General features: G+C 35.8%; 1 protein-coding gene across 1 annotated transcript in view; it reads right to left on the bottom strand.

The window, feature by feature from the left end:
• Positions 1 to 12,110: 12,110 nt before the first annotated feature.
• The window catches only part of TFPI2 (tissue factor pathway inhibitor 2), a 31,844-nt gene continuing 20,093 nt past the window's right edge, over positions 12,111 to 23,861 (bottom strand). The window contains exons 5-6 of the transcript XR_006696813.2: positions 15,988 to 16,190; positions 12,111 to 12,167 (exon numbers count right to left, since the gene is read on the bottom strand). The gene's annotated coding sequence lies outside the window, so the exon portion shown is untranslated. The remainder of the gene's footprint in view (positions 12,168 to 15,987; positions 16,191 to 23,861) is intronic.

The following is a 23,861-nucleotide window of genomic DNA, read 5'->3' as shown; positions in this document are numbered from 1 at the left end:
AAATGTGTTTTAAAACTCTTGTAAATCAGTCAAAACTTTATTCCTTTTATCATAATAGTCACTAATTGAGTCACTAATACTAGAACACTCTATTTCTGAGCCATCTTCTCTACTCATATGTGCACTGTATGGTTAGGCAGCTGTTATGTGGTGTCACATGATAAAATAAAGGACTTCTCACACCATTAAAAAAAAAGAATTCTCAGTTTCACAAGAGACTTCTGATAGACTAATTAAGAAATTATCTCAAATGTATTATTGAACAAAATAATTATTTATCATAAGTGTTACCCCAAAGACTCTAACCATTAGGTATAGATTCACTTTTCTGAATGTTGAAAGATTAATTGTATTAACAAATGAAAAAATCATTTATTTTATTTTATTTCTGAAGAGGGAGCACTCTCTCCTTTGGCATTTCTTTTTTGCTCCCTAGTCAGATTTAACTTGAAGTCGAATTAATTCAAATAAATGAAAATAGCTAAATGTTATACAATTAAAGCATAAGGGAAGATAGCATGAACAATGGAGACATGATGGATTTGTCAGTGGCACTTTTTTTTTTTTTTTTTTTTTTGGAGACAGAGTCTCACCCTGTCATCCAGGTTGGAGTGAAGTGGAACCATCATAGATCACTACAGCCTCGAACTCCTGGGCTAAAGCAATCCTCCTGCCTCAGCCTCCTGAGTAGCTGGGACCACAGGCATGCACCACCATGCCGGCTGATTTTGTCTATTTTTTTGTAGATACGGGGCCTCACTTTGTTGCCCAGGAGTTTGCCTGGTCTCAAACTCCTGGACTCAAGTGATCCTTCCACGTTCGCCTCCCAAAATGCTGAGATTATAGGCATGAGCCACCAGGCCTAGCCAGTGAAATTATTTTAAAGGCTATTAGAAAATACAAATTTAAAAATTGGTAGAAACGAAGAAAGACTTTCTTGGTTAAATTTAAATGAATCTATATACTATGGAAAAGGATGTGATGGAATGATTTCAAGGTAAAATGTACCATTTAATTACACACATTTGGAACTGGAACTTTCTAACACCCTACCACCTCTGTAGTTATGTAAATTTGCTATGGTGCCTAAAACAGTTTGAATCAATACAGGTGAACAGCATCTACTTTTTTATTTGCCTATCTATTTATATTCTCTCTCATCCATTTGACATAAACTTATTTAGTATGTGCCTTATGTCATGCTAATCCTTCTTGGTTTCAATTAACTTCAAGAGTTTATTGGTACTCACCTAATTTACCCTGGAGATAATGATATAACAAGCAAAACATTTTATTTTCTCTTGCTTAGCTGAGTGAATGTAGTCCCCCTGTATTAGACACTAGGCGAGAGACAAAGAACGGTAAAACACAAACTTGCCCTTCATTCGCTGAGAGTCACTGGAGAAAGTAACATGTTAATAGTATCATAAGAGTAATAACAGAAGTATGTATAAAAATCAGTGTTCTTATAGAATAAGGGTTCATTTGCTCTAAACAAGACCAGGAAAGAATTAATCTGAGCTGGACTTATTTTCTTTTTTAGTTTTAGTTTATTGACAAACAATAATTGTACATATTTATGGGGTGAAATGTGATGCTTTAATAAATATATACATTGTGGAATGAGCAAATCAAGCAAATTAACATCTCTATCACCTCCTATACCTATTGTTTCTTTGTGGTGAGAACACCTAAATCCATTTTTAGCAATTTTAAATATACAATATGTTGTTATTAACTATAGTCATCTTGCTGTACAATAGATTACCAGAACTCATTCTTGGTGTCTAGCTCAAGCTTTGTGCCTTTTGACCAACATTTCCCATTTCCCCACCCATTCCCCATGCTCAGTCTCTGGTAATCACCATTCTACTCTCTATTTCTACAAGTTCAAATTTTTATATATTTTTACTTTTACTTTTCTCATTTTTACTTTTTGTGGGTACATAGTAGGTATATGTATTTATGATAATGGGTACATGAGATGTTTTGATATAAGCATGCAAGGCATAATAATCACATCATGGAGAATGGGGTATCTATCCCTTCAAGCATTTATCCTTGGAATTACAAACAACCCAATTATACTCTTCCAGTTCTTTTAAAATGTACAGTTAAGTTATTATTGACTATGGTCACCCTGTTGTGCTATCAAATTATAAGTCTAATTCATTCTTTTTATTATTTTTGCACCGATTAGCCATCCCCTCGTGCCCCCTACTTCTCCCATCCTTCCCAACTTTTAGTAACCATGGAGTTCAATTTTTTAGATTCTACATATAAGTGAGATCATGCTTCAAAGCATCATTAACAGGAACTGACAGCCAACTGAATCTCGAAAGGCCTATGTGAGTGTGACAGACAAAATTTCAAGAAGGTGTAGGATGAGAAAATGCATAGAAACATGGAAATAAATTGGTTTATTCAGTGAGAGAGAAAAACATAAGAAAAGAGTGGCAAGAATAGAGCCCTGGGAATCACCAGTATCTCAGGGAACTAAGCAAATGGAGAAAGAGGAGGCAGAGAATCAGAAAACCAGGATAGAGCCATGTTTCTGAAGCCAAGGGAAGAGAAAATGGTCAGAATGAAGTAGACAATATCTCAATGCTGGGGAAATGGCAAATAAGATAAGCTTAAAAATTATCTGTTATGCACAGCATTAGCAGATCAGCAGGGTTTTTCCAAGAGCCATTTTAGGAGAGTAAAGAGCGCCAAGTTGCTAACTTCATTTCCTGTTTTTAAAGAAAACTGAAGATAAAGATAAGACATCCACCATTAGAAATTTACTCACGTTCTATTTAGGGACATAAAATATAAGTGCATTTATTATATGAGTCAGCCCTGTGCTACGACATAGTTAGCATTATGCAGTGGTAGCTATAAATAGAAAGGATAAGTTTTGACGGAGGCTGGCAGAGGGGTAGGAACAATATGGGGCTCTCTATAGATAAGAGACCCCAAGACTGAGAGAGGGACACTGTGGGAACTGTATGAAGGAGTATAATATGAACTTTACAATTTCACTAAGTGTAATTAAGTCCAATCTTTATAAATGAAAGCACTTGGGGAATTACTCTGTTTTGAGGATGACACTCTATCACCTCTAAACAGGGAGAATACTTTTCCATCAGGGCAGTTCCATGAAAGTTGAAACAACTGACATGACAGAAAAGAGAAAATTTGGAAAATCAAGGATGTTGAGAATATTTCGATGCATTTAAGTATTTAGCATTCTGTGAGGTTGGTTTTTTTTTTAACATTACTTTCTCCATAGAAATCTAAAAATTAAATACTTCAATGAGATGTCATTCTACCATATTATTCGCAAATATGTAATGTAGTCAATTATTTTCTGGATATCAGCAGAAATTACTGGTCCTGAGAGTGATTCTCCTTTATTTAAACCTCATCTTAAGTATGTTTCTAATAAGATGGATGTTGTTGTCAAGGAAACCATTGTATTCTCACTCTTTTATCCACTGCATCCCTACTCAGGTCCCTGCATTCTTTGACTTCCACAACAGAAATAAGTGTGGACACACACGTTATTTTCTATAATTTAAAAGACCAATAAAAGTTGTATATTTAGCTGTCATAGGACAACACAAACTACTGTCTAGCAAATGTAATTTGTTGTCCGCCCCCCCAAAAAAAAAACCCTCTTAAAGCATGAGTTTCTGAGAGAAACAAATGATGGTAAAAGGGTACTTCTTTGAAGGAAAAGTTTGGGAAAACAACATTTTATGCTATTTAAAATTCATGCTAACAAACAAAAATCAATAGCTTGACAGACTCAAAGTTCAAATCAACAGGAGAGGGGATTTAAGTTACATCTATCTACATTTAGGACATTTGGCAATTTAGCATCTGTGTTTCCAATAAACGTCAATAAAATTCCTTTTCCAAATTAAAAAGCAAGATTAGGAAAGAAAAGAGACTCTGGACTGAACTATAAACTCTGGCACACGTTTCTAAGAAATGGGGAATTAATAAAGCATTCTTAAAATTTAATGAAATATTATATTTAATAGGGAAAAGTGCACTGACTCAAATATCAAGCAGTCTCTTTTCCTGAATTCAATTCACACATAGAAACTAAATAATACGACACTGTGTATTAAGGAAAAATCACGTGAAATACTTTGAAAAGGTGCATTGCCCGATGTATACATTTTTTTACACCGTTTATCTACATTTCTTCCTTCCATTAGCAAGCAGGACAGCATATATAAACATAAAGATATATTAATATGTTCTGATCACCATCAGTGCAGGTAACTAACAAGTATCTGTCCTTGGACAAAAAATGACTCTGATTATACATCAAAGATAACTGAAGATCTGTTCATCTAACAATAGATCTCTCAATTGTTTGTATTCCACTCCTGGTGAAAGGTGAGATTTACCTAAACAGAAATAACCATAAAAGCTGAACTTGGTCTATTCTTCCTAATGTTCTTTGCTTCCTTTAACACTTTCTGCAGTCACCACTGGAGCTGTATAGCAGCAAATCAAATTGAATGGACTATATACAAAAAAAAAAAAAAATTCAGCAGATCGGAAATTTATACAGAATGCTCCACTTCTACTTTGTAATATTACTCATTGCTCTTTCAACTTGGTTTCACCTTGATTTCCACTTTTCATCCCATGTCCATAGAAAAGTAACATAATTTGAGTGTTTACCCTGCCTCTTATGGTACATTCCTAAGAAACACTGCATTGGCTCCTTGTGTGTGGACAATGGGTACCTCAATCCACAGGAACTCAGACCTGAAATTTCCAGCACAAACAACATTATTTAGTAGGTTAATTCCAGTCCCAGATGAGTACACAACCCAGGAATGGAATGGTTTTAATTTGTAAGAGGAAAATATCAAACAGGCTATAACTCTTTTCCATTCAGTTTCCGGGACTCACTGCCACCAATCTGAGTCAATTTTGGTTATTTTGATAACTAGTCTTGCATGAGCTGTTCAGTCTTAAAAGTTTTGGCATGGGCCTGTAGAAGTTTTCTTATTTTAAGAGAGAAGTGTTTGTATCAGCATAAGCATCCTGCAGATATCAACTATAAACTCTGGACCAAACAGAAAAAAAAAATCACTAATTTTGACTTTTCTTCCCAGGTCAGGTCATTAAACCCTGTGGGAGTCAGACTACAGAGTCTGTGGCAGTCATTATAACTGGAAAGTAAGGGACAAAACTCCAAATGAGAAAGCCACAAGAGGAAAGCACAAAAACATAAAGTGGAAACCTCAACCATGTGCATAGGAGAGATTGCAGGAAGCCCTCTGTAAATACCAGTTGAAAGTCTGAAAGAAATGAGTGGATATTTTAACTCCTGCCCTCCACAGAGGAGACAAAAGTGGAGACTGAGGCCAGCTAAGTTGTCTTTCTGTTAGAACAAAATCAACATTTTGTTCAGAAGGAAATAACCTGAGGTCTCTATAGCGTATCATACACATTACTAACATCAAAAAGATGGACAATGCCAAGGCTTGGTGAGAATGTTGTGCAACTAGAACTCTCATATGCTGATAAATGGATTATAAAGTGAAGCAGCCACTTTGGAGAACAGTTTTGTAGTTTCCTAAAATGTTGAACATACAACTACCATATGACTCAGACACTCCCTTGCTACGTATTTACAGAAGGGAAAAATATATATGTGTACATACAAAATTTGTAAACAAATGTCCATAGAAATTTTACTGTAATAACCCCCAAATCAGAAATGTTCCAAATGTCTGTCAACAGGTGAATGGATAAATTGTGGCAAATCCATAAAATACAATAAAAAGAGAGTGATCAGCCGGGCACGGTGGCTCACGCCTGTAATCTCATCACTTTGGGAGGCTGAGGCGGGAAGATCACAAGATCAGGAGATCAAGACCATCCTGGCTAACATGGTGAAACCCCATCTCTACTAAAAATACAAAAATTTAGCAAGGCATAGTGGTGGGCGCCTGTAATCCCAGCTACTCGGGAGGCTAAGGCAGGAGAATGGCGTGAACCTGGGAGGCGGAGGTTGCAGTGAACTGAGATTGTGCCTCTGCACTCCAGCCTGGGCGACAGAGCGAGACTCCATCTGAAAAAAAGAAAAAAAGAGAGAGTGATCTGTTTATACACACAAAAACATAGATGAACATCAAGATGAAAATGCTGAGTGAAAAAAGATAAAGAATAATATACAGTATGATTTTATGATTTTATATATACATATATACACACACACTCACATATACATTTCATATATTTCTCGATAATACAAAATAACCCATAGTGGGGGAAAAAAAGCAGATTTGTAATTCCTTGGGGAAGCAGAGCAGTGGATGGATGGATAGACTGATAGATTACAAAGAATCATACAGAAGGAAAACTTAAAGGTAGTAAATATGATGAGTAGATATTATCTTGATTGTGGTGATACTTTCATACATGTGTATATGTATATATTTGAATACTATAAATATATGCAGTTTATTGAATGTCAGTTACACTTCAATAAAGTTATAAGTGATTACTATAAACATAATTAAAAAATAATAAATATAAGGACTGAAATTAATTAAGTATAAAACAGAGAAATAATGGAAAAATTTAAAAAGCCAAAAATTAATTTCTTGAAAATATTTATAAAATGTCTAAATCTATAGGAACTTTGATTTTAAAAGAAAGAGAACAAACACAAATAACCATTATCAGGAATAACAAAGGAGATTCTGCAGGCACTCTAAGGATAAGTAAGAAAATATTATAAACAGTTTTATGCCAATAAATTTGACCATTTATATGAAATAGAACATTTTTAAACACCATTTACCAAAACTCATTCAAGAAGGAATAACCAAAAAACGTCTCAACAAAACATAGGAGATGGTCATTACCATCTAGGAGTATGAAAAGATTTTTTAGTCTGGAAACAGAAAATTTTAAAAAAAGAAAAAAATGATAAATTAAACTTAATTTACAATAAAACTTATACTTATCAAAAGACATTATTAAGAAAATGAGTAGTCAAGCCACAGACTGGGAGAAAATACTTGCATAACATATATCTGACAACGGATTTATATCCAGGATATATTTTAAAACTCCTGCAACTCAATAGTAGAAAGACCAACAACTTAATTTAAAAGGGAAAAAGATTTGAACAAGCATTTCACATAAGATATAAAAATGGCCCAAAAGCCCTTGGAAAATTGCTAAATGACATTGATCATTAGGGAAATGCCAATTAAAAGCATAGTGAGATAGTGCTACTAGAATGACCAAAATTAAAAAGACTAACAACTTTAAGTGTTGGCAAAAATGTAATCAAAACGTTTTTATGATGCTGAGACTATAAAAAAATAAAGCCATGTTGGAGTACTGTTTGGCAGTTTTTGAAATAATTTTAAATATTCACCTATAACCCAATAATTTTCCTCCCAAGTTTTCCCAAAAGAAATACAACCTACACTTTAAATACTTGCACAGATTATTCACAGCAGATTTATTCAAAATAGCCAAACACAGGAAATAATGTAAATGTCCATCAACAAGGGAGCAGAAAAATAAATTGTAGAGTATTCATGTGATAGAATAGTACTCAACAATGAAAAAGGACTCATATACACTATCTCACAGATATTATGTCAAGTAAAAGAAGCTGGACACAAAAGAATGCATACTGTATGGCTCCATTTCGTGAAGCTCTAGAAAAAGGAAACTAGAGGGGGAAGTATCACATAACTGGTATCCTAGGGAGGGTGTAATTGTATGATAAGGTCTAGAAAATTACATTTTTAGATAATAAAAATATTTTTTGTTATCGTGATAGAAGTATGAATTACATGATTCAACTGATTTATCAAAACTTATATTATGCTCTATAGAGTTATGCATTTCATTTTATGTAAACCTTACCTCAAGAAAACTGGAAACAAAAATAAAAGAAGTGAATAAATACAAGAGTAGGTCTTACGTGGTGAAGACAATAAATATACATCTGTGAATGATTAAAACTGTCATGATGCTATGCAATGGATACCTATAGCTTAGGATAAACTATTCAGTGACCACACCACCCATAGATTTACTGTGCCACTTCTCAATCTGGACAGAAGTGAAAATGATGCAATATGAACAATGTAATTGATTCAAAACATGCTTCCTAGAAAGACACAAATTTTGTAGATGTGAAGAGTTTGAAGAATTGTTTCATGAGATATAAGTAGAAAAAAATCTTTGCAAGCATCTATATAAACTTATTCACCCTGTATCGTTTTAAATAAGAGAATAATTCAAATATTTCTAGAAAGGGTACGGCTGTGTGCTGCAATTATCCAATTTTATGACAGGTCAACCCCGAGTATTCATTTTCCTAAGAATCTATCTTTAGAGACATTTCCCAGGAGAAAAATTTTAAAAGTGGGATTATTTTTTCTCTGATCTTCAGTCTCTTTCTTCTCCAGTCATACTGGCATGAGAGACGGAGGCAGAGCTCATCCCTTCCCCACTTCTGATGTTTTCCCTTCCTGCTACAGCAATGATGTTTCAGCATGTTTCTCACCTGAGTCCCTGTGGACTGCACATCCCTCAGGGAAAGCTCTTGCCCAAGAGGTAAGCATCACCCCAAAAGTCGGTCTGAACTGAATAAAGCACATCCTGATGCTCTAGCTGGATGTTTACAAGTGGTCCCTCCCAGTGGACATGCTTCTTCTTACATTCACCACCACTCCCAAGGCAATTTTCTATTTGGCATTAGTCTGCTGCATGACAAAATGTGCTAATCTGCATAATTACCTAAAATTCTTTGGCACCACTGCATAACTGCTGTCACCATCCTCCTGACACACTAATGCTGCATCCAAACATAAATGGGATCTGTGCCTGTCATATGTCTCTGGTAGAGGCAGGAGGAGGCCCTAGGTGAGATGGTTTGCAGACTCCCTTGCTTAGCAGGAATTTGATGATACCTATGTGCTGTCTATGGTGGTCTCCTACCCAAGTAGTAGATGGAGCATTAAAGGCTTTCCCCCTCTCCTTATATGAGAACGCAAACTAATCCCTTCACCAAGAATTGGCTGATAAATACTAACTCATGTTTATTCATACCTACGTGCCTTCAGCATCTGACCTCTCTGAACCTATACCAGCACCAGGTGCATTTATTTCCAAAGTACCACCTTTATCAGGAAGATATATATCCATTCCTGTGAAACTGCACAAATCTACCACCCTAAATCACTGGAGAATCTTGTCTCAGGGCTTTATAAAATCTTGTCCCAGAACCTCTCACTATGCCTGAAAGTCCCCCTCATCATGCCTTCTCTCTGCCCTTCTCTCTGGGAGGGTGGATGCATCAGCCACTTCCCTTCAGTCCAACCCATCTCAGGCTTGTTCACAACTAAGAAAAGCTGACTGTTCCATAGCATCTGAACCCATGGCCTTGCAAGCTGAACAAACTGATCTGAGATGATTACGCTACTACACCATTAAATAATGCAAAACTCATTGATCTACAAAAACATGATTTATGCGTTGGGAAGTATGAGCCTCAGCACTGAGCAATCTAAATCTCTTTTTAATTATATTTGGCATTACAAAGAAAGAAAAGGTATTTTTCCCTTTTTAACATAAGATAAAATGTTATTCTAAAGAACAAAGTAGATTTTTTCTCCTAACAAATGTAGTTTTGCAATTTCTATAGAAAATCAAAGTATCTATTTGTAATCATCCACCATTCATAGTCTAGGAAAAGCTTTAATAAGAAAAGGCAAAAAGCAATCATTATTACATGCTAACTTGTACTTCCTAACTCCCTTTCCCTTTGAACCTTCATTATAAACCTAACAAACCTGAAACTCCATAGAATTTATACTGATCTTCTCTCTCCTTCTGTGTGATTGATGGTCATGAACTTGATATTTCCTGCTCTGATTTCTCTCAGGAAGAAAGAATGTTTGTAGCATTTGATTCATAAGTTTCATAGAGAACAAGCACTATCTGTACAAGCCTCTGTGGTTCAGGTAGTGATGATTAATCTCTAGGTAAGAATGAAAACATGGCACATAGAGGAAGCCAAACTGGTTATTTCTTGCTCAAAATAAGTAACTATAATGAATAAGCAAGAAGCAACACACTTTGAAATAAATAAACTTCTGCTTTTTATTCCCCCAAAAGGAATATTTGGCCATTTACATGATGAGGTAATTGCCTCTTAAATATATGATTTTCAATTCTTATTTACAAACCAATGAATTCAACCTGAAATAAAAGAGACCACAATATAACCAGATGATGAAGATTTGAAATGTGATTGCTTCCTAGAAATTCATTTATTTATTCATTCAAAGAATAGGTATTGATTGCTAATAATTTATATAGTACTATTCTAAGCATTTCAATTTACAGGGAAAAGCAGAAACAATAAGAAAGCTTTCAGTGCATATGATGGCAATTTCTAAAACCCTCAGAAAAGATGGTTGGGCTATGAAGAATAAAGTCTAGGCCCTACTGGCCAAACTTTAATAGATTATGTAGTCTACACTCTAAATGGTTTAATAATTTATTTAATAAACACCTCAAAGGAATTTACATATATCAAAAAGAAATACAAATCTGTATAATTATACAATGAAGTGACTTACATGGTATCAGAATGCGTAAGATACAGAGCAACTAGAATTCCTACACTGCTAATGGGGGTGCAAATTGTTGCCACCTCTTAGAAAACAAATGGTAATTATCTTGCAAAATTGAACATAAGCAGTCTGTACAACCTAGCTGCAGCAGAACTCACTAACAGAACCACTAAATATTTACGCTCCATTTCTATAGTGTACATTTGTGGTTGGGAAGCTGCTGTCCAGCCAGAAACTAGATTTCCCAGTTTTCTCACGTCTAGTCAGGATCATTATATTACTTCCAATCAATTGAGTGTGAACAGAATCTGTAAGCTTATATCCAAGCCAAAGTGGTGATCTTCTGTGTCTTCTTCAGGATCTCTTCCAAGGCTACTATAAGACCAAGTGCTGAGGATTTTAGCAGCACAATTTGTGGCAATCTGTCCAAGACAACCAACTAACCAGGAATATTCACATGGGGTTTGCAGTGAGCTAAAAGTAATATTTGTAGTGTTAAATTATGAGATTTTGGAATAGTTTCTATCAGCTATCAGCAGCTGATCTACCCTATGATACACTGAGCAATTCTATTCTTCGGTTTGCTTCTGAGAAGCTCTTGTATATGTGAAAGAGAAGATATGTTGAAAAGTATTCATATTAGTATTGTTTGTAATAGCCAAAATATGAAAAAAGTTTAAATGCTCTTTTTAAGAAAATAGATAAATAATTGTCATGTATTTATATAAAATTCTATACAGCAGTATAAATAAATGAATTCATTCAAATATATCACCTTGGATGAAAATCAAGAAGATAAATGTTGAGTGAAAAACTTTGTTGAAGAATAGATACAGTATAATTCCATTTACAAAAAGTTCAAAAACATGCAAAACTAAACAAAATTTAGAGGTACACCCATATGTAGTGAATTATAAAGAAAAAAAGAATAATGAACACAACATTATGAAAGTAGTTATAACTGAGAGGAGAGAAAATGAACAGAATTGGGAAGAGGCACACAAAGGACTTGAGAGTCAATAAATAACATTCTTTCTGAATTCCCTCTGTAATCAGGTCATAGAACTTAATCTTAGCATCTTGGAGTTCATCTAACTTTTTCTCAGGTTGTATCCAAGCTGCTGGAGGCTCATACCATCCCAGAGTCTTAGAAGGGGCACCTCTGATCTCCATGGCTATGAACAACTCTGCATTGCCCTGCTGAGATTTCCTTATTCTTCTGTGGTTCCCAACTGCCAGCCACATGGATCCCTTTGAATCATTCCTCATTACTACTGCAAGGTGTTGTCAGATTGGGCTCTGTTCCTCACATTTTAGTCCCATTCTTTGGTGCAGCGAAATCATCAGCTGTTCCCATAAGATATGAGGCTATCTAAAGTTTTGTGTTTCTTTTAGAAATTGGAAGTCTAACTCTGCCTCATTACATTCTTTTCCTATAGTTATGAGTTGTCTCAGGACCCAGGCTTTTGAAACAATAAAACATTTCTTCTTATTTTTTGTTGTAGCTCCTATTCCTGAAAATGTCACACAATCAAGCTCCTGTGAATGGGGAGAAAGATCAAGACAAAAGAATGTGTGAATATTTCCAAATAGTATCCCATCAGAGTTTTTAAGTATAGTGCATTGTTTTGATGGTGTGATTGTATTAGTGAGACAATACTCTTTGTGAGGAACAAACATTTCCCCAAGCCACATTCTGGAGATGAACAGTGAAGGGCCATGTGAAGACACATTGACAATAACTAAAAAGGAAAAGATGTTTAAGTTTCTAGGCAGCTCTGCAGATGGAATTTTACCAATCTCTCTATCATGCCTCTCATAATCTCCTTTATTATTTCTACTCTCTTCTTCATGTTTGTACCGACTTTTATAACTGCTGATTATATAGTTTTATACAGATTCTCTGCTCAAAATTTTTAGACTGAACCAATCTGATTAAGAAATTTCTCCATTGAGCAATACTCTTCGATGTTTGACCAATACACAGTCAATAATCTGCATTTAGACTGCTCTTTGTCTGGATATGCCTTTGTCAAACCAGTGGCCATCCTGTCACAAAGAGCAGCCCAACACTACACATTTTCTGAATAAATAAGAAGTATAGTTTCAGGTGGACCAAGAGAAAATTATTTTAAGTACCATGTCAAGGGCTGCAGACAGATCATGAAATCAAGAGTAGGTGAATAAGACTAACAGTTTAGACAAGGTGGCATGGATCCATTTCTCCCTGCTCTTTTCTGCTAAGCACAAGTATAATCCCTTTGATAATATGAGGAGCAGCTAAAGGAAGCCCTGAAAGGTGGTATGAAGAAAGCAAGATGATTTAGGGACCTAGGATTAGAGGAATTACACAGCAACAGGTACATAAATCCATTCCACGCAACAAACGAGGATAAATCAGACCCATTATTTCCTGAACTCCAACTTTCCAACAGAAGGCGGCTCATGAAGGTTCATTCTTTTGTGAAATTTAATAGAAATCCCTTTAACATAAGGTTAGCCTGACAATACTGACAAATAGAATTGACCAGGCAACCATAAGTGGCTTCCAGGGTAATTATAGAACTAACAATACAATAACAAAAAGAAATAATTCTGAACTGGGAGGCAGAGGCTGTGGTGAGCCGAGATTGTGCCATTGCACTCCAGCCTGGGACACAGAGCAAAACTCCACCTCAGCAACAACAACAAAAAAATAAAAAAATAAATAAACACACACACACAAATAATTCACTGGATGGACTCAGTAGTACAGTGGAGATGAAAGAGCATAGAATCAATAAACGTGAGAACAGGTTAATAGAATTCACCCCATCTGAAAAACACAGAGAAAACAGACTAAAAAAGATAAACAGAGCTTCAGAGACCTGTGGGTCCATAACAAAATATATAGATTTCATATCATTGGAATCTAGGAAGGAAAGACAGCAGGACTGAAAGAATATTTGAAGAAACAATGGCTCAAAACTTCTCACATTTGGTAAAAGCATGAACAGATGCTTCATGCTTGAACAGATGCTTCATGCTTGAACAGATGAACAGATTCAAGAAGCTAAGGAATCCCAAACAAGATAAATGCAAAGAAATCCATACTACCACAATAAACTTCTGAAAACTAAAGACAAAACATCTCAAAAGGAAATATTGTCCATATGGCACATCAATTTGTGTGACAAAGGATTTCTTATCTTAAACCATGGAAGCCAGAAGAAAGCAGGACTGCTCCTGACTTCTCTCAGGAAGAAAAATTGTTTGTACTATTTGATTCATAAGTTTCATAGGCAACAAGCACTATCTGTACAAGCCTCTGTGGTTCAGGTAGTGATAATTAATCTCTAGGTAAGAATGAAAACATGGCACATAAAGGAGGCCAAACAAGTTATTTCTTGCACAAAATAATTAACTATACTGAATAAGCAAGAAGAAACACACTTCTTAGCAATGTGTTTTAGGTGCTGAAAGAAAATAACTTTCAAATGCAACTTCTATATCCAAAAAAATTATCCTTTATAAATTAAAGAAAAATAAAGTCATCTCAGATGAAGAAAAACTAGAATATTTTTTCTAGCAGACCTACCCTTAAAGACTGGCTAATGCATCTACTTCAGATATAAAGGAAATCATCTAAAAAAAGAATCCTAGAGTGTCAGGAAGGAAGAAGTAACCACAGAAAGAGAAGAAATAGTATACATAAAAAAACTATCATTCCCCCTCATCAGTTTTATAAATCACATTTGATAATTGAAACAAAAATTATAAAACCATCTGATGTTCAAAACAATTACAGTCGGTCTTCTATATTCGTGGGTTCCTTTTCCATGAATTCAACCAAACAAGAAGCAAAAATATTTGGGGGGAAAAAAGGATGGTTTTGTCTATACTGAATATATAAAGATTATTTTCTTGTCATTATTCACTAAATAATACAGTATAACAAATATTTATATAGTATTTACATTGTATTATGCATTAAGTTATCTGGAGATGATTTGAAGTCCACAGGAGAATGTGCAAAGGTTATCTGCAAATACTAAACCATTTTACATAAGGGATTTGAGCGTCCATGGATTTTTATATCTGCAGGCAGTCCTGGAACAAATCCCCTACAGACACCAAGGAACAACTCTACATTTAGAGGTAAGGAAAGTAAAGGTACTTAATTAGAAATAAACTTTTCACAATTCAATTGAAGTGATAAAATGTTGCTACTAGTAGACCATAGTAAGTCACATATATATATTGTAATACCCAAAGCAACCACTAAGGAAACTACACAAAGAGTTATACTCAAAAGTACTTTTAATAATAATAATTACCTTGAATGTAAATAGTCTAAATCTACTGAGCAAAGACCAGATATTGGAAAAGTGAAAAAAATAAAACTGTGACCCTACTATATACTACTGATAGAAAACTCACTTCAAATTAAATGACACAGGTAGGTTGAAAGTAAGAGGATGGAAAAGACATAGCATTCGAACATGAAATTTTTTTGAAAAGAAAGAAGGCATGGTTATATTAATGTCTAATAAAATAGAATTTGAAGCAAAGAAAATTGCTAGAGAGCAAAAGGGGCATTATATAATGGTGAAAGAATCAATCTACCGGAAACCTGCAGTGAGGCTAAATGTGTGCACACCAAACAAAAGACTTTCAAAATACATGAAGCAAAAACTGGTGGAACTGAAAAAAGAAACAGACAATTTTATAATCATAGTTGGTGAATGTGCACCAAGATACCATATCCTGACCCATAAAACAAATGTCAATGAAGTTAAAATAATTTAAATCATATACAATCTATTTTATTATAGGAATTCTTCATCAAAATTGAGTCATACTAACAAATCTTGCTATGGATTTTCCCAAATGTCACAAAAGTATCTAGAAATAAAGAAAGATAATGACACTGAAATAATGACACTGAAAACTGAAATTGTTAGAAAAACTGTTTTCAGGATCTGAGAGAAATTTGGACTAACTGCAAAACTAAAGGAGCTAGATTGGAAAACAAACCCCTGCCCACTTGTGCAGCCATGCTGGAAGACAGAAAACTCTCTCTCTCTCTTTTTTATTTTATTATTTTTTTTCTGAAAGAGACTTTATTTCTCCCTCAATCTCTGTTTCTTTGTTTAGAAAAACTGGGGGAAGTCTCTTGGCTCAGCCCCAACAAAACTTGTCAAATATCTGTTTACTTGGTGTGTTCTCATTTTTGAGACAAGCAAAAATATTTTTCTTCATTCCTATATTAGTTACATTTTACCCCATAGCAAATTATCTCAAAATTTAGCATCTTAAAATAACAATCATTTTTCATCTCACACAGTTTCTCAGTGTCAGGAATCTGAGAGTGGCTCACCTGGATGGTTGTGGTTTAGCATCTCATATCAGATTACAGTCAAGGTATCAGCCAGGGCATCAGCCATCTCAAAGCTTCACTGGTGCTGGTGAATCCACTCCTAAGCTCACTCATGTGGCTGTCGGCAAGCTTCTATTCCTTATCAAAGGCATCTCTCCATAGGCTGCCTGAGTGTCTTCAAGATGCCACAATTGGCCTCAACCCTAATGAGAATCCAGGAGAGAGAGAGAGAAGAGACGGAAAAAATACTCAAGATGGAAACTTTAGTAATCTCAGAAATTACATCCCATTTCTTCTGCTATATGTTATCTATTATATGAATCAATTCTTGTACAGTGTAGGAAGGGATTGCACAATGGGATAAATACTAAGGAACAGAGAGTATTGGGGCTATCCTGGAGGCAGAATACTACAATCCCTTATTAGTAACACTCTTTCTACAACAAGTTAGAACCTGTGATTCCCAATAAACAATGAAGAAGGAAGTAGAGAAGGAAGAAGAGGGATAAGCATAGAACATTGCATCTTGAAAGTTATGGTTCTTCAAGTAAATGCTATCTGCAAACCCGAGAGAAGAGCCATAGCATAAGGTTTGATTTATTTTTTGTTTTTTTGTTTTTTTGTTTTGGTCTTTGTTTGTTTTTAATTCCAAGTCAGAATGTCAGGAAGCATCTTAAAATTGGAAAATAAGAATACCTATATCAGTGCAGCAAATCTGTGCTAGTTTATTTTCTGACAAATTTTGATAATTGCTATGTACATAAATCAATCTCTAGCTGCAGTTCTGGGGTGGGAATTTGAGCACTAAAAAGAGTGGTAGTGAATCACGCTAAGGGTAGTCTACACACACTATCTTAAAGGATGGACTTGATTTCTTTTCATGTCAAAAGGCATAAAATGTAAAATCAGCATGCACACTATGAAAGTAGGCAGAAAATTCATGTTACAGAAACATGTTACAGAAACTTTTACTCAAAGTAAAAGCAAACAGCTGAAAACGATTTAGTACAGAAAAAAAAGGTTTAGCAAATAGAATGCTATAGCAATATACAGACTTTCTGAAAAACAACAAAAAAATCCAAATATATACAACAGACTGTAATGAGAAGAGCAAAGAACCCAATTAGCAGAGAGACGTAAGATGGAAGGTAAGTTAAGAGTATAAGAAAACTAACAATAAATTACTAGAATTTCAGGGAAAATTGGGAGAAGAAAAATGAAAGGATAGAAAGTGACAAAATAAAATGAATAAAAAGGAGGATAAGCTATGTAAGCTTTTTAGAATGTGAAAAAAAAGAGAGTGGTGAATAGACAAGCAAGAAGAGAAATATTATGCATATTCAGATTTCTTCTTAGAATTATAGGTACTCATTTGGCAAAAAACCTTCTGAAGTATGTGGATGGGAAAGCTCCTAAATTGCTGCAATATTAACAGACAGAGATCCACATATGCAGATTTCTTCTCTGAGATGCTAAATGACAAAAGCAATCAAATAACATCTAGATGATTTGGAGGAGAATTATATCACAGCCATGTTCTTCCACATATATGAAGACAAAGACATTCAGAGTTTTTCAGAAAACATACCACTGAAATAACCTTCCTGAAAAAAAAATGTTTTCTAGATATAATCTATCTCCTGAACATATGCGATGAATAAACATGTGAAAATAAATGAATAAAGAATAGTGTCAGAATTGGTTGTTTTCCATCTTCCTGGAATCTATCATATAATAAAGTGAGGGTAAGGTAAAGTTTTGTTTTTGTTTTCTTACAACTCCAAAGAGACAGAAAGAGAAGTTAAATATACTTTTATTCAGGAGGTATGTTAAAGGAAGGTCAAACTTGATAGACAGAAAAGCCTGAGACCAATATCTTGAAGTTACTTCACTCAGAGGACCTATTCTTACCCCAGCCCTCCTTAGACTCATAGAACCCAAAGGCTACCTTCCACCTCCACCTCGGGATCCCTTCAGGAACACAGCCATATGCAACTCAGTGATATGAACTAGAACTGAAGGCCACAGCTAGAAGGCAAGACTCTGAGGTGGGGAAAGAAGGTTTTATTGCAAGTACGACCATGAGAAAAGGAGTTTCCACGAAGAAAACGTTTCCATAGTGACCCCAGTGAGGAGGCTACAACTGATGTTCCAACAGTCAAGAACGCTGGGAGAGATTCTGAAACACCATGTCCTGTGGAATTGCAGGTATTGGAAAGAATCGTCATGGTACAGTGCAAGTACGACCATGAGAAAAGGAGTTTCCACGAAGAAAACGTTTCCATAGTGACCCCAGTGAGGAGGCTACAACTGATGTTCCAACAGTCAAGAACGCTGGGAGAGATTCTGAAACACCATGTCCTGTGGAATTGCAGGTATTGGAAAGAATCGTCATGGTACAGTGGCAGCTTTATTGCAATCCTGATGAAGACTAAGATTCAGGACTTTTCATTTGCATTGGGCATTGGGCATGTGAATAGTGGCTACTGTTGGGAGTTACAGAAAGTTCTTGGGGGAAAAGGAAGCCAGGATGCAGTCAGGAATATCTGTATAAGTTTTTCTCATGAGTTTCCTAGAGACCTCAGAAAAAGGAATTTGAATCTCCAAGGCTCTAATATTTTACCGGGATTTCTTTTCTCATTCTAAATATGCACTTTCATATCTAATTTTGCATTTTTAAGTTGTCTTCTTTATCTAAAGATGTCCTCAAAAACTCTGTAAGTTTCAGATATGTCATATGAAAAACATAATTTAGGAAGCCCTGGAGAAAATTGGAACTAAAGTAAAAAGCTGTTCTGTACAGTCTGCTGACTTCACATGCATGATTGACTGGTTACTTACTACCCACTCCACCATCTCTTATAATTTCAGCTGTTTTGAAAGTTGATGCTGTTATAGATGCATTGGTATTCATAACTGCTACTTCTTCATTGTGAATCATATCCTTTAACGTTATATTATATTCTTCACCTCATTTAGACCTATTTTTTACCTTTTATTGTACCATGTCTCACACTAAGAACACAATCTATTTTCTTTTTATCTGCCTTTACTTCTCTTTTTATTTTTAACATTAAATCAGATTACTTCAGATTTGTCTCCTGTGTATGGTACAGAGGTAGGTTTTTCTTTGTGATCTGATCTTTGGTTTTCCATGTGAATTAAATCAAGTTACCTTCATTGCTATGACAGGTACGTTTGAATTCTTTCATAGTTTATTACATTACTTATTTTGTTTTTTAATTAATCAAATGTAAGTTTTAGAGAAGTTCTAGAGTTGCAGAAAAATTGAGCAGACAGCATAGTACAGAGGGCGCCCTTATGTTTCTTCTTTCCCTGCATACAGATTCCCCCATTATTAACATCTTGCATTGGTGTGGTATATTTGTTACAATTCATTAACCAGTATCAATACGTTATTATTAACTGAAGTCCATAGTTTATATTTGGGTTCACTATTTGTGTTTTACAGTTAAATTGGTTTTTGCAAATATATAATGTCATGTATCCACCATTACAATATCATACAGAATGGTTTCACCAACCTAAAGTTTCATTGTGCTTTATCTATTTATCCCTCCCTCTCTCCTCTCAAACCCCTGGTAACCACTGATATTTTTTACTGTCTCTTTAGTTTTATCTTTTCCAGCGTTCCATATCATTAGAATCATAAAGCATATAGTCTTTTCAGATTGGCTTTTTCATTTAGTAATATGCATTTAAGTTTCCTCCATGTCTTTTCATGGCATGATAACTCCTTTCTTTTTATTGTTGAGTTCTCTGCCATACTCCAATCTCTGGATGTACCACAGTTTGTTTATGCATTCAGTTATTTTTTGTTAGTTTTTGTTTTTGTTATGAGACAGGGTCTCACTCTGCCATCCAGGCTGGAGTACAGTGTCAGGATCACAGCTCACTGCAGCCTTGACCTCCCTGGCCTCAAAGGATCCTCCCACCTCAACCTCCCAAATTGCTTGGATTACAAGCATGAGCCACCATGCCTCGCTAATTGTTTTTTTAATTTTTGTAGAGATGGGGTCTGGCTATGTTGCCTATGACCAGGTTGGTCTTGAACTCCTGGGCTCAGGCAATCTACCCACCTTGGCCTCCCAAAGTAATAGGATTACAGGCATGAGCCACCATGCCCATCCCCATTCACTTATTAAAGGCCGTCTGGATTGCTTCCAATGTTTAGCAAATATAAGGAAATCTATTATAAAGATTTGTGTGGTGTTTATTCCATGACATAGTTTTTGACTCATTGGGTAAATACCTAGGCGCATAAATGCTAGATTATAGTTAAACTATATTCAAGTTTGTATGACTGGATATCTAGGATTTTTTTTTTTTTTTTTTTTTTTTTTTTGAGACGGAGTCTTGCTCTGTAGCCCGGGCTGGAGTGCAGTGGCCGGATCTCAGCTCACTGCAAGCTCCGCCTCCCGGGTTTACGCCATTCTCCTGCCTCAGCCTCCGGAGTAGCTGGGACTACAGGCGCCCGCCACCTCGCCCGGCTAGTTTTTTGTATTTTTAGTAGAGACGGGGTTTCACGGTGTTAGCCAGGATGGTCTCGATCTCCTGACCTCGTGATCCGCCCGTCTCGGCCTCCCAATCTCTCAACCTAGTCCATGCTTAGTCTCCAGCAATTAATCAATTACCACTTAACTGCTGGCTTCAGCTGTGGACTTCTACTCCTTGGCTTTTGCTCCTGGGAAACTGATTCTGTGTATCCGCCTTTCTTTTCAGTTGTCAAGGTGGCAATTTCCCCTATTACCTCAATTCTCTGCTCTAAGAAGAGTTGCTGATTTTCAGGTTGTTCTTTTATATTTTTATTTTTACATCTTATTGTGAAGACAGATGAAATAACTTTCATGTTCTTTGTCAGACTGGAAGCTAGGAGTATATTCTTTTTTATAAATATATGTATTTCACTGTGTTCTATCATCTTTGCTTTTTATTTCAGGTCTCTGGTATTTCAGAGATTTTGTATTTTTTTCTACTGTGCTCTTGGTTCTCTCTTTCCTTAGGTCCTATGTAGCTGTTCCCTACTATGAGCTACAATAAAATTAACTCCTATCTTCTACCCTCTGCTAGTAGTTTACTGCATACTTTCATGTACTTGCATTTGTGAATGTATTGAAATTCCAAGGACTTGATTTGTCAGACTTAAGTGATAATCTTTGACTTCCAGCTATCACAGAAAATTCTGCCCTTTGTCTTCTCTTTCCTTTGCCTCCTGATTTTTGTTAGTTGTTTCATTTCTTTTTTTTTTTTTTTTTTTTTTGAGATGGAGTCTTGCTCTGTCGCCCAGGCTGGAGTGCAGTGGCCGGATCTCAGCTCACTGCAAGCTCCACCTCCCAGGTTCACGCCATTCTCCTGCCTCAGCCTCCTGAGTAGCTGGGACTACAGGCACCCGCCACCTCACCCGGCTAGTTTTTTGTATTTTTTTAGTAGAGACGGGGTTTCACCGTGTTAGCCAGGATGGTCTCGATCTCCTGACCTCGTGATCAGCCCGTCTTGGCCTCCCAAAGTGCTAGGATTACAGGCTTGAGCCACCTCGCCCGGCCCTTTTCATTTCTATATGAACTAAACATATAATAAATCATTCCATTCCCTTATTCTCGCCTTTTTTTTAGTCTTACTTTTACATTTTAGTTTCATTTTTTTGAGTCTTACTTTTCCATTTTACAGTTAGTAACATGCATAGCTTCAACAATCCTTATTCTCAAGTCTCTCAGTCAGGACTTCATTGGCTGCAGATTCTCCTCTAGCACTGCATCCATTCAACTGAAGATTTCTGATTTAATGGCATAAGAATTGTGGCAAATATACTTTTATTATCTTTGGAATCTCTTCACATCTGTACCTTTGTCATTTTATATTGACTGTATTTGTCTTCATTCCGATGTTGTTAATCTTGCCAGAAGTTTATCTGTTTTACTAATATTTTCAATTAACCAGGATTAGTTGGTTGGTTTGTCATTGTTTTCCTCTTCATTTTATCTTTGTTTCTACTTCATTAATTCTTGTATTGTTTTTTCAGCTTTATTCCATTGTTCTGACTCTAGTTTCTTTGTATAAAAATTGATTAAAATGTCAGGTGTGCAATGCATTTAGTCTCCTGGCTGGAGGGGGAGACACCACCAGAAAAAAAAGAAGGTAGTCTTGTCTCTCTTTGTAAATATACAAGTAACAGACTTGTATATTGTATACGGACTTGTCACTTGTATACAAGTGACAGACTTCTTGCCAAACTAAATGGTTTTATGGAAAGAAAGGCCTCATCTACAAAAGGCTCAGCAAGGTGTACTTGGTTGTTTAGAATTGCTTAAAGAAACTTGAAATCCATAGATTTATAGTACTTGAATGCTTGGGGAATATCATATAAGCTACAACCATGTGAGTATAAAGCAGAGATGGTTTATGACTTAAATAACTCCTTCAGTGGGGGTATTCTGGGCCAGTGAAATTTGGATGCAGAAAAAAAAAAAAAAAAAAAAGCCGGTAGCAGTGGCTGACACCTGTAATCCCAAGCACTTTGGGAGGCCAAGGTGCACAGATCATTTGAGGCCAGGAGTTTGAGACCAGCTTGGCCAACCTGGCAAAAACCCCTTCTCTACCAAAAATACAAAAATTAAACATGAATGGTGCCTCACATCTGCAATCCCAGCTACTAGGGAGGCTGAGGAGGAGCATCACTTGAACCCGGGAGACAGATGTTGCAGTGAGCTGAGATCACGCCACTGCACTCCATCCTGGGCGACAGAGGGAGACTGTCTCAAAATAAATAAATAAGTAAATATTAATAAGTAAAGAAATAATAAAAGACTCAGAATGTCCAGCTAAGTGTTCTCGATCTCTCCATGATTTGACTGTATTCTTTGATTATTTGTATTCTTGATATGATTAATAAAGCTTTATCTCTTATTCATGCGAATCTTATTTGACAATCCAATTCTTTTTCAAAATCTCAATTCTTAGATACTCAACTTATTAAAGTTAAGCCTTTCATATTTTCTAATATATGCATTAAATGCTAATAATTTTTCTCTAAGTACCTTCTTAGCTGCCTTCTACAAGTTTTGATAAGTAATATTTTCATTGTTATTCATTTCAAAATATTTTCTAATTTCCAACAATTTCTTTCTGACCCATGTGTGTTTTTCTAAATTCCCAAACAAAAATGATTTTCTAGTTACCTTCTTATTGCTGATAATCAACCTAATTGCATTGCTGTCAAAGAATGTAACTTTTATGATACCACTATTTTCAAATTGGTCCAGTCTTGCTTTATGGTTAGGTGATAATTTTATTTTTCTTTTTGAGATGGAGTCTCACTCTATCACCCAGGCTGAAGTGTAGTGGCATGATCTTGGCTCACTGCAACCTTTGCCTCCAGGGTTCAAGCGATTCTCCTGCCTCATGCTCCTGAGTAGCCAGCATTACAGACACATGCCACCACGCCAGGCTAATTTTTTGTATTTTTAGTAGAGACAGGGTTTCACCATGTTGGTCAGGCTGGTCTGGAACTCCTGACCTCGTGATCTGCATGCCTTGGTCTCCCAAAGTGCTGGACTTACAGGTGTGAGCCACCACGCCTGGCCTAGGTGATAATTTTATTAATACTCAGTGTATGTTTTAGAGCCAACTATGGCCCACAGGCTAAATCTAGCCAGACACCTGCTTCTGTAAATAAAATTTTATTGAAACACAGCCACATACATTTATTTATGTGTGGTTTGTGGCTGCTTTTACACTACAATGGTAGGATTGAGCAACGTATCAGAGACCACATGTCCTGCAAAGCCTTTATCATCTGGTTTTTGCAGAGAAAGTGTGCTGAGTAATCCCAGCCCTTTGGGAGGCCAAGGCGGGCA

This window comes from Macaca fascicularis, chromosome 3 (assembly GCF_037993035.2).
Source record: "Macaca fascicularis isolate 582-1 chromosome 3, T2T-MFA8v1.1".
Classification (NCBI taxonomy): Eukaryota; Metazoa; Chordata; class Mammalia; order Primates; family Cercopithecidae; genus Macaca; species Macaca fascicularis.
This window is presented reverse-complemented; position numbering and strand designations above follow the sequence as displayed.